Raw genomic sequence first — 11316 nt, forward strand, 5'->3', positions numbered from 1 at the left:
TACATTCGGAGGTCTTGCCCTTCTTTGGTAGCTTGACTATGGCGCCCTTCCGCCAGTCCTCCGGCACTGTGCCACTTTGCCAGCACTTGTTGAACAGGGTCATCAATTCTTTCACCTGGGCTTGGTCACCGTGTTTCAGAAGCTCTGCTGGTATTTCATCTAAGCCAGTCACTTTGTTGTTCTTGAGGCTCTTGATCGCGATCTTCACTTCCTCGATGGTGATTCTGCCAATGTTGACCCCAAGCTCATGTTGGGCATCCTCCGCCTCAAAATTGTACGTCGTTGCGGGCTCTGGCTGGTTAAAGGTCTCTTGGAAGTGTTCGGCCCATCTTTTGTTTTGCTCTTCTTGAGTGATCAGGAGCATCCCATTTTTGTCCTTGACCGGGACGTTTGCATTAGTCCTCGATCCAGTAAACTCATTTTTGATGCCATATATGTCTTGGAGTCATTCCGATCTGCTGCTTCCTGAGTTTCGACACCTTTTCGTTCTAGCCATTCTTTCTTGTCTTTCTAACTGCGTATCGTTGGGTTCCCTCCTCTCTGGCTTGTTCGCTTTTTGGCCTGCTCTCTTTTGAGCTTCGCAATTTTTCTCTCATCGATCAGTTTCCATGTTCTTCCTTGGATCCACTGTTCGCTTCTCTTTCCGCTCTGACTAGGTGGTGGTCAGATCCAACATCCACTCTTCGATAGGCCCTTGCGTCATGCAAAGCAGACCTCCATTTTTGGCTGATGCAGATAAAATCAATTTCATTGAATGTATGCCTATCCGGGGATCACCATGTCTTCTTGTGGATCTCTCGGTGCTGGAAGTATGTATTTCCAACGCACAGGCCATTTTGCTCGCAAAAGGATGCTAATCGTTCGCCATTGTCACTGAGATGCGTTGAAGATGCATGTGGTCCAACCACTGTCTCCAATCCTAATTGGTCGCCACCCAGCTGGGCATTGAAGTCTTGCATCTTAAGGTCGTGATTCGGGATGTCATTAACAACGTCTTCCAACTGATTGTAGAAATTGTCCTTGAAAGCAACTTCTGTATTGTCCATTGGCGCATAGACTTGCACAATGGTTGTCTTGATGTGTACCAATCCGAAACAAGCTGTGATGATGCAGTCGTTAACAGGTTTCCAACCAATGAGCGCTCTCACAGCTTCTTTGCTCAATACAAGCCCCACTCCATGTTCATGTCGATCTTAGTGACACGAGTTCAAGATCGTCTTGCCATCGCTGATAATTCGGCCGCTCTCTATCCACCTCATTTCACTGATTCTGAGGATGTAGAGCCAATAATCGTCAAACTCCTTCAAAAGTTGAGCCAGCCGTCCGCTTTGATATAACGTGCGAACCTTCCACGTCTCAATTCTTGTGATGGTTTTGGCGGAGAATAATGCTTCCATCGGGCACTGGATGCCGTTTTCGGTTTCTTCAATCACCGTCATCCTGTTTGAAGTAGAATTCCCGCCACGTTGCCAAAAAACTTCTGATTTCGTTTGTCATTTCTGTAGTGGTAGGGTTTTTTACAGGGACGGGTTGCTAGCCTGACGCCCAACCCTCCTCCTTTCTCATCCAGGCTTGGGACCATTCATGGCAGAGTTGGGGTGGGCAAATGACCTAAATAAATATTTTAACAGGTTTGATCAAACACCCACCCCTCTCCCAGCATCGTCCCCTCTGCTGCAATCTCCCTCATCTTCAGGGAGTGCCTGTCTTTCATCTCAGGACTTCACACCTCTCAGCTCCCAGCCATCACACCCACCCACGGTTTCTGTGGACTCCAACTTACACTCCCCTCCCCCCAAATCCACTCTTTCTATCTCAGCACTTTGAGTGAGGAGCGAGCTCACTTGATTTGGTGCAGCCTTCCGCACCAAATCAAGGTGCGGAAGGCTGCAAGTCCAGATGGCATCAGCTCCAGGCTCCTGAGGTGCAGCGCAGAGGAACTGTGTGGCATCCTAGGATATCTGTTCAACCTGAGCCTGTCACTGGGGAAAGTACCACAGCGTGGTACCGATACCAAAGGCCTCCCATCCCAAGGACCTCAGCAGCTACAGGCTGATAGCCCTGACATCACATCTGATTAAGACCCTCGAGAGATTGGTTCTAAACCATCTGCGCCCCCTGGTGAGGTCTTCATTGAATCCGCTGCAGTTTGCTTACCAGCCTGGCATCGGGGTGGAGGACGCCATCATCTACCTCCTGCACCGAGCTCTGACTCACCTGGAGAAGCCTGGAAGCACTGTGAGGATCATGTTCTTGGATTTCTCCTGTACTTTCAACACCATCCAGGCACGACTTCTGAGGGACAAGCTGGAGCTATCAGGAGGGTCACCACATGTCCCAGTGGATACTGGACTGCCTCACAGGACGCCCACAGTATGTGAGGACACAGGGCTGTGTCTCTGATATGCTGGTCTGCAGTACGGGGGGCCCACAGGGAAATGTACTGGCACCGTTCCTCTTCCCCCAATACACTGCAGACTTCTCCATCAACTCCCCACAATGCCACCCACAGAAGTTCTCTGACGACTCTGCCATAGTCAGCCTCATCACAGGTGAGGATGACTCAGAGTACAGACAGTGGACTCTGGACTTTTTGGACTGGTGCCATGCAGTTGGTTGTGGACTTCCGCAGACACAGATCCACCACACTAACACCGGTGAACATCCAGGGAGTGGAAATTCAGACAGTAGACTCTTATAGGTATCTGGGTGTTCACCTGAATATTAAACTGGACTGGAGCCGCAACACTGATGCTCTTTACAGGAAGGGATCAGAGCAGACTCTACCTGCTGAGCCGGCTGAGGTTATTTTGAGTCCAGGGAGCACTTCTGAAGACTTCCTCCCTTCCTCCCTGCACCTATCAGACTGTACAATCAACAAATATAGATGTTTACATCATGATGTAAATATGCAAAAATTATGTTTCTGTTCTGTTTGTATATGTGTGTTTTTGTTGCTGATACAACCAAATTTCCCCTTGTGGGATAATTAAAGGATTATTCTATTCGATTATTCTATTCTATTCAAACCTATGGGCAATTTAGTGTTTCCAATTAACCTAACCCCACTAACTGCACGTCTTTGGACTGTGAGGAAACCGGAGTACCCTGAGAGAACCCACGGAAACACGGGGAGAACATGCAAACTCCACAAAGAAAGACCCCGTTCTAATGGTGCAATTGAACTCAGGACCTTATTTCTGTGAGGCAGCAGTGCTACCAACGTGCCACCCCATACATTTAAATATAAAACTAAATGATACAGGCCTGTATATTGTGGAGGATAGACATGTGTCTTTGCCCTGAGCTGTGCCTGGCAGGCAGAGCGTCTCCACAAATCTGATGCGTCTGATTTGAAGAAAATGAGCTGAGGGAGACACCCGGTGGACAAACACAGACGTGACAGGAAGAAAGACTAAAGTGCAGAGGGGAAATTCTTGTTGGAATGAATTTTCATGCGTCAGAAAAACACACAGCACACACTCTAACAGTCCTTTATTTGCACTGAAGGAGACACGTGAAGAAACCCAATCACACAACAATGAAGTGAACACATTTATAGCCAGTGTTCAAGATGATGGATAGAAATGAAAATCATGGAGCATTTATGCATTTATAGGTCTGTGTCTTACAGCAAAAGCAGCATTTCCATGAACTCACTGGCCTTTTTCTACTGAACATTCTCTTCTTCATCACCTCATCTGCATCTCGTGACTGCTGCTGAGCTCCAACCCTTTTAACCTCCTGGAGATGATTCAAGATTCAAAGCGTTTACTGTCATGTGTGCAACGAAAAAATCTCTCTGTACAATAAAATTATTTCTCTGCTGTCCACACGCAGATGCCGGTTAATATGTACAAATAGATAAAATACAAATAGCATGAATATATAAATGGAGACAAAAATTGAAGTATTAAATAGATTTATGAGCTACAAGCTTAATATGCTGCTTTGATATGTAAGATGAACTGATGTGCAAAAATTATTATTACTGTTAAAATAGGTCAGCTGTTCAAGAGTCTGTTAGCAGTGGGGAAAAAGGAGTTGTTGAGTCTGGATGTTCTGGATTTCACACTTCTGAACCTCCGTCCCGAGGGCAGAAGTGTGAACAGTGTTGGGGGTGTGTGGGGTCTTTGAGGATGGAGGCAGCTGTCCTCTGTCCTCTGTCCTCTGCACTCTGCGATGGTAGATGTTCTGCAGAGAGGGCAGCAGGGTCCTGGTTATCTTCTCCGCAGTTGTTATCACTCTCTGCAGGTGTTTGCCATCCCTAGCAGTAGTGCTGCCATACCATGCAGTGATGCAGCTGGTCAGTATGCTCTCCTCAATGCAGCTGTAGAACCTCCTGAGGATCTTGGCTGACATGCCAAATTTCCTCAGCCTCCTCAGGAAATACAGCCTTCTGGCCAGCTGTGTGGTGTTCAGTATCCAGGTGAGGTCCTCAGAGATGTAGACGCTCAGGTATCTGCGTGATCTGAGGGTTCTGGAAGGTCCAGGAGGTCTGGAGGGTCTCAAAATGAGTGTAGAATCGATTGAGGTCATCTAGCAGACTGCCTGCAGAGCTGATGGTGCTGATGGCGGCCCTGTACTCTGTGATGTGCTGTAAGCCTTGTCACATCCACCTGGGGTCAGCAGAAGAGTAGAAGCCATCCAGCTTCTCTCTGTACTGCCTTTTAGCCACTGTAATAGCTTTCCTCAGTCCATACTTCGCAGCTTTGTACTCTGTCTTATTGCCTGATCTAAATGCAAGAGACCGAGTACGCAACATGTGTCGTACCTGACTGTTAATCCAGGGCTTCTGCTTGGGGAACTTTCTGACATGTGTGGTGGGCACAATATTTTAAACACAGGTGCTGATGTAATGATTCATATTCACTGAAATTTCACTCATGACACAGAAACTGTTCAGCTATTCCCTATTAGTCTATTTATTAGGAACTTCTGTTGATTTTATATGTAAAGGATTTTTCATTGAATGTCACCGCACGCACTCTGTTTATTTGCACACTTCTTACAATTTCTTTCTTAAATCATTATTTCCACATTCTTTTTCTTTTACTGTAAATTTAAAATCTATAAATTTGGTGAATTCTTTATTGTTGTTTAATGGTCGGGCATTGCACAGCACTAAGCATTTCACCACATCGCACTGTGTATGGTTGTGTGTGGGACAAACAAAATTTTAAATTTGAATTCTGTGAGTTTCTCTTGATTGTATATATTTCTCCTGTTTGTTATTTATTCGTGTTGTCTTCATATTAATATTTTATTCCTGCACAGCTTGTGTGGAGCACTCATAATTTTGTTGTACATGTACAATGATAATAAAGGGCTATTCTATTCTATTCTATTCTGTTTTGAATAGTATGAACTGAACTATCTGAACCTGAAGCACAAAAACATTAGGTCGACTCTGCAACAATAATGAGGTGTGCTAACTAGGGGTGGGGGTAAAAATTGATACAGCATAGCATCACAATATTTTGTTTGGTAATAATGTATCGATACAGTGACAGCAGACATTGATATTTCATTATAAAAAATTCCAGTGCAACAAATGGTGTGATTGAGCTTCTTCTCTAGTGAGGTCAGCAGAGGTTAGGCCACCATGTGGGAAAGTTGATCAAATAAAGATGGAGGCAGAGAAACAAATCAGGAAAGCACCATCTGTGTTTAAATCAAACATCTGGACACATTTTGGATTTTTTTAACAAGGATGGGACAAATGAGATAGATATGACACACGGGATTTGCAAGGTGTCTCGTATCAAAAAAAAAGTATTCTGGAAATACTACGAACATGCGGGCCCATCTTACGCACCACCATCCAAAAATAACATTAACTGAGGACGGCAAAGCTATCTCCCAATTCAGAGTGAGCTTAAAAAAATAACACAATCTATCACGTACTTCATCTGCAAAGACCTACGTCCTTACAACATTGTGGAAAATGAGGGGTTTTTCTTACATGGTCAAGATGCTGGAACCCAGGTATGTGATACCATCACAACGTTTTTTCACCGACACAGCCGTTATCCAGTCTCTACATAGACATGAAGCGTAAAGTTGAGGAAAGTTTGAGTACAGCACAAAAGGTTGCATTAACTTGCGATGCATGGACCTCACGGGCTGTGGATTCATATGTAACTATAACAGCTCATTATCTCACAGTGGACTGGTGACTGCTGTCTTACATCTCCAAACTCGAACATTACATGAAAGTCACACTGGAGCGAACATTGCCAACCTCCTGCAAAATGCAGCACAGGAATTGGAAAAATCTGGTGGTTCTCACCGACAATGATTCTAATATGACAATTGCCACTCAGCTAGCAGGATACATGAATGTGAAAGTTTTTCACCCATACGCTCAATCTGGCATCACAACGAGCCTTAAATGTGCCTGCAGTAACAGGGTTTTTGGGAGAGTGTGGAGCATAACTGGCCTTTTCAATAGATGCACAGTGGCAAACCAAGCTCTGGAGCAAAAATAGAAAAGACCAACATCTGCACAAGATGGAACAGTGCTTATGACATGCTCCAGCGTTTCCTTGAATAGCAACCTGCCATTTATGCAGCGCTGCTGTCTCCCGTTTTGAGAAAGCGTAGCACTGATATCTTTACACTAAATGAGACAAATACTGGCAACACTGAAGAAATTGTCTGGGTCTTGAAGTCAATGCAAGTCGTGACCACTGTGATATCTGAGGAAAAGATTCCTACTCTGTCTCTCGTAGCACCGCTGCTAGCACAGCTGTTGCATGACACCCAGGACAACATTTGTGACACAGCGCTGGTCAGAAACATCAAGCAAAGTATCAGTCAAGATCTTAAGAAGAGTAGTTACTGAGGCTATAACCCTTCAGGTAAGCAAACATTCTGGTGTTATAATTTAAATAACTTACTTACGATATTAGTAGATCATTAATATTTTTGTCATTTTGGTAAGGTTCTGTTTAATAATTAAATACATATTAATTATAATTTATTAAAGAAAAACAACATATTACTGCATAATAAAAGATATAACATATTTATTTTCTCCCTCTCTCTGTATGTGTGTGGGTTTTCTACAGGGAGAAAAGGAGCAGCAGCCCATCTCTGAGCCAGAAGCCCCTGAACATCATGAGGAACTGTCACGATCCTGGGTCTTATGACCCAGTGTTTTGAGTTTAGTTTATTTGGATGTTTATATGATTAAGCTCAAGAGTTTTTCTAGTTCTTTGTTATTAGATTCCCCTTGTGTCTTCCAACCCCTGTTAAGCCTCCCCTGCTCTTCATGTGTTTCATGTCTGTGTCTTACGTTGTCAAGTTCTGGTTGTCATGTCTGCGTCTCATTATGTTTCCTATTTTATTTTGAAGAGATCTTGTGTTTTTATATTATGGATTATGTTTTGAGTCCTTTGTTATACTGTTTCTTGTTTCCCTAGATTTCAGTTATGGTTATCATAGGTTTAGTTCTTTGGCTTTGTAATATGGCTGGCCCTGTGTTCAATGTTGTGTCTACTGTGACCTTTTTGTACCATGTTTCTGGTCCCTATGTTCTGTCTTCTCAGTTGCTGTTAAGTTTGCATGTTTAGAGTTCAGTCAGTGTGTTTCCTGTTTTACTTTGAAGGTCCATGTCTCATGTGACTGTTTCTAGTTTTGCTTCCCTTGTCTCGTCCGGCCTGATTACTCCCAGCTGTGCTCTCCTTCTGTGTCTCATTCCCTCGTTATCCCTCTGTGTATTTAAGCCCTGTGTTTTTCTTTGTCAGTGTTGTAGTCACCCTCATGGCTGTGTTTCCCTGTGTGTCAGTTTATCCATTCCCCAGTTTAGTTTTGTTATATTTTTGTGCCATTCTGCAATAAAGCAGCTTTTTGAGTTTTATTCCTGCGTGGTGAGTTTTGCGTTTGGGTCCTTCTCTTGCCTGCACACAGCCGAAACATGACAGGAACCTGACAGCACTGAACAGAATCCCAGACCACCTCTCATACCAGCCAAGATGAGGAAGTCCTGTGGGCTAACAGACTTCCTTGGTCAGACTTGTGGTGATTTTGGAGCCCCACCAAAATCATTATCTGCCACAACTGAGGAGGTGAAAAGATACCAGGAGGTCACGCCACTGGCACTCACAGAAGACCCACTAAGCTGGTGGAAATCCCATGAGCAAGTCTATCCTTTCCTGGCCACACTAGCAAAAAGATACCTTTGTTTCCCAAGTACTCCTATCTCAGCTGAACGAGTCTTCTCGACCACTGAAGACATCGTCACAGCAAAACGGAGCACTCTGACCATGTTGATCAGCTCCTTTTTCTGAGCAAGAATGCTGATATTTCTTCACTGTCCAAACTGTTTTTAGGGCAGCAACAAACAGGACAGTTTACTTATTTTAATTTAAGACATGTTTTATTTTATTTCAATGTAAAACTTTTTTTTTATTTAATGTAAAACCATATTTTGTTTTACATTATATTATATTCTTCAGTTGCTAAAGGGGCTGCACAGTTTTTACAAATTTCATTTGTAACACACACACACACATACATACATATATATCTATATATATATATCTATATATATATAGATATATATATATATATAAAACACCCAGCTTGCCCCTGCGGGCGGTTTATCCTTCAAGCTCCTTAGGTTTTCCTTATCATGGTTGTGGGGGAGCTGAATCCCAGCTACCTTTGTTCCAGAGGTGGGGTTCTGATCAGCTCAGATTTCTAGAACTATTTAAACAAATGTCTGTCCATTCATTTTCTTCTGAATATTCAATTCAGGTTCACAGTGGGAGGGTGGGGGGCTAGAGCCTGTCCGAGTAGTCATAGGAAGAGTACAACTGGACAGGTCAGCAGTCTGTCAGAGGACTAACAGAGAGACAGACATCGGAGTAATAAAATTAAGGTAAGCTTGCTACAGCTGTATGTATGAACATGGGTTTCTGTGCTCACAGTCTACTTCTCAAGAACATGTAGTTCATTTTTAGTCTACTTTAAACAGATATCACAAAAGGCTGATGTGGCTGGTTCAGCAGTCTGATTTAAATACGATATCTTTGGCCAGAGATTCATCTGGGATGTTGCTTCACTGCACTCATAGGTATTTTCCCCACACCTGAATAAAAAATACTGATAGTTACATATAACAGATTCAGCTGATGCAGCCTGACTCAATCCTAAATGTTCAGCACACACAGAGACACAAAGGTACTGTTTAAAGTTTAGTGTTAACTTGAGTCACTGATCATTTACAGTATTACAGAGTCTGGCAGTCTTTGCATGATGTCCACGTCACTGTAGGTTTCTAGCTGACTCTCAGGTGTGACAGGTGTGCCAGCAGGAAAGAGTAATAATAACCTGCATCCTGAGGTTTGTCATGCAGGATTAAAGGAGCCAGGCTTTGTTCACCCAGCTAGGATTGTATTTTACACTGACCCTCGGTCAGTATAAGTATCATACAGTTTAAACGAAGCACTGAAACTTGCACATATTTATTATAGATGCATTGAAGCTAATCGAGATATTTGCTGTTAATCTGTGGCTGCGATTAAACACTTTACTTGAAACTTTATTAACTAGTAACTTCATCAGTCATGACAGAAGCTAATATTTCTGTCCTAACATTGTTTAAACAGTAACAGCTTTACTACAATATAAGCTAACGTTTACACGTAACTTTAAGCTAGCACCATAAAGACGGTAAAACACGTAATAATAACTACAAATGCATCTTAAAGCTGTCATATTAGCACTCGGTGTATTACTAACATAACCACATTAACATTATTGATACTCGCTGACTTTTAATAGTCATTCTATAAATGCTGTCCGTTTAAACGGTCTTACCTGTAAACACTGCTGTATCCACCGGATTCCAGCCAGAGTGGATTCTGGAGTCTTCCCACGCTCCTGTTAGTGATCCTCCATCTGGATGGATGAGAACAACCTTCTGAACCATCTAGCAGGTGGAGATGGCCCATATCTATGGGACTGATTTTCTCAGGTAGTTGTTTAATTATATAATTTATTGTGTTCAGTATACGTCACTACAATGTGATTTTGGAAATATATAAATATACAGACAACAGGTTCTTCCGCGGCAATCTCTTGTCGTCAATAAACAACGTTTAGGGAGCTCTATAGTATTCAATGAGAGGACCCTGCACATTGATCCTCGACGCGAGGGGGGTACCCTGCGCGTCGATAAGTGAAGCAGAGGGAGCCTGACCATGCGTCACACATTTGACGACTTGGGAGTGAGAACGTGTTGGATAGGCTGGCTCACTTCTTACAAGGCCAGGGGCCCTAACACTGACATTAGCACCACATGTGCTGATACATTATTGAATGAAATAAATGTCGAATAATACTCACTCTAGTATTAGAGATAATGTTCAATAACATCTGTGGTCATAACATAATGTTCTGTATTTGGAGTATGTATAGGTAGTTGGCCTATGATACTGTAATAGTTTACTAATCAAGTAATTATTAATTTGTTATTATATCATTGTCACATGGTTTTATTTCAACACCAATTTGAATAATACTTGGACAGAGAGGGATGGAGCGTGGCATCAGTGTTTTGTGCAAATAATCCCACAGGAACAGGAGGAGAGAACAGACAGAGAAGGAGGAGGGCCGGAAACCAAAGGTTGGTGTTGATTATTATAAAATTAAATTAGATTAGATTAAAAAAAAAGTTATTTTCAGTTCCACTATATTCTGTCAATTCTGCAGTTTTATGAATAACTGTGTCATAAAAATTTGATTTATGTTTTGGAAATCATAAGATCTGTTAGAACTCTGAATAGTGATAAAAGCATCTCAAACATTGTGTGTGTTCAGTTTTCAAGCCTTTTTTTTATCACATATAACACGAATCATCCATACAGTACTATACAGTATGTATTTTATAAACACTAAAAAGTTGTTTTATATTTTCAGAATATCATTAGGCTTTTGAGTCAGTGCATGAAAAAACACAACACTGGGGACGGACAATTTATATGTAAAATATTTCAAAGTACCTTAATCAATCTTATTCATAATTAATTAAAATTTAACAAGTAACGAAGAAGGGCACCAGCAGAGGAAACACAAAGGCTTTATGTGTTTAAGTTCTGAGTCAGAGTTTTTCCAGCAACATATTGTGAAAGAAAATGAAAAATATGAAAATAAATCTCGAGGGATATTTGAATGTACATATACATATTTATATGTATACATGTATACATGTACATATACATGTACATATTTCCGTCTACTGAGGAAATATCTAAAGCAGAACTAAAATCACAGTAGAGGTGAGACAGTGACAGATGGTGTAGTTAA

General features: G+C 42.2%; 1 pseudogene; it reads right to left on the bottom strand.

Moving 5' to 3' along the window:
- Positions 1-599: 599 nt before the first annotated feature.
- Positions 600-1439, bottom strand: LOC146522751 (protein CFDP2-like; annotated as a pseudogene).
- Positions 1440-11316: the final 9877 nt, after the last annotated feature.

This window comes from Neolamprologus multifasciatus, chromosome 3 (assembly GCF_963576455.1).
Source record: "Neolamprologus multifasciatus chromosome 3, fNeoMul1.2, whole genome shotgun sequence".
In the NCBI taxonomy this organism is placed as follows: Eukaryota; Metazoa; Chordata; class Actinopteri; order Cichliformes; family Cichlidae; genus Neolamprologus; species Neolamprologus multifasciatus.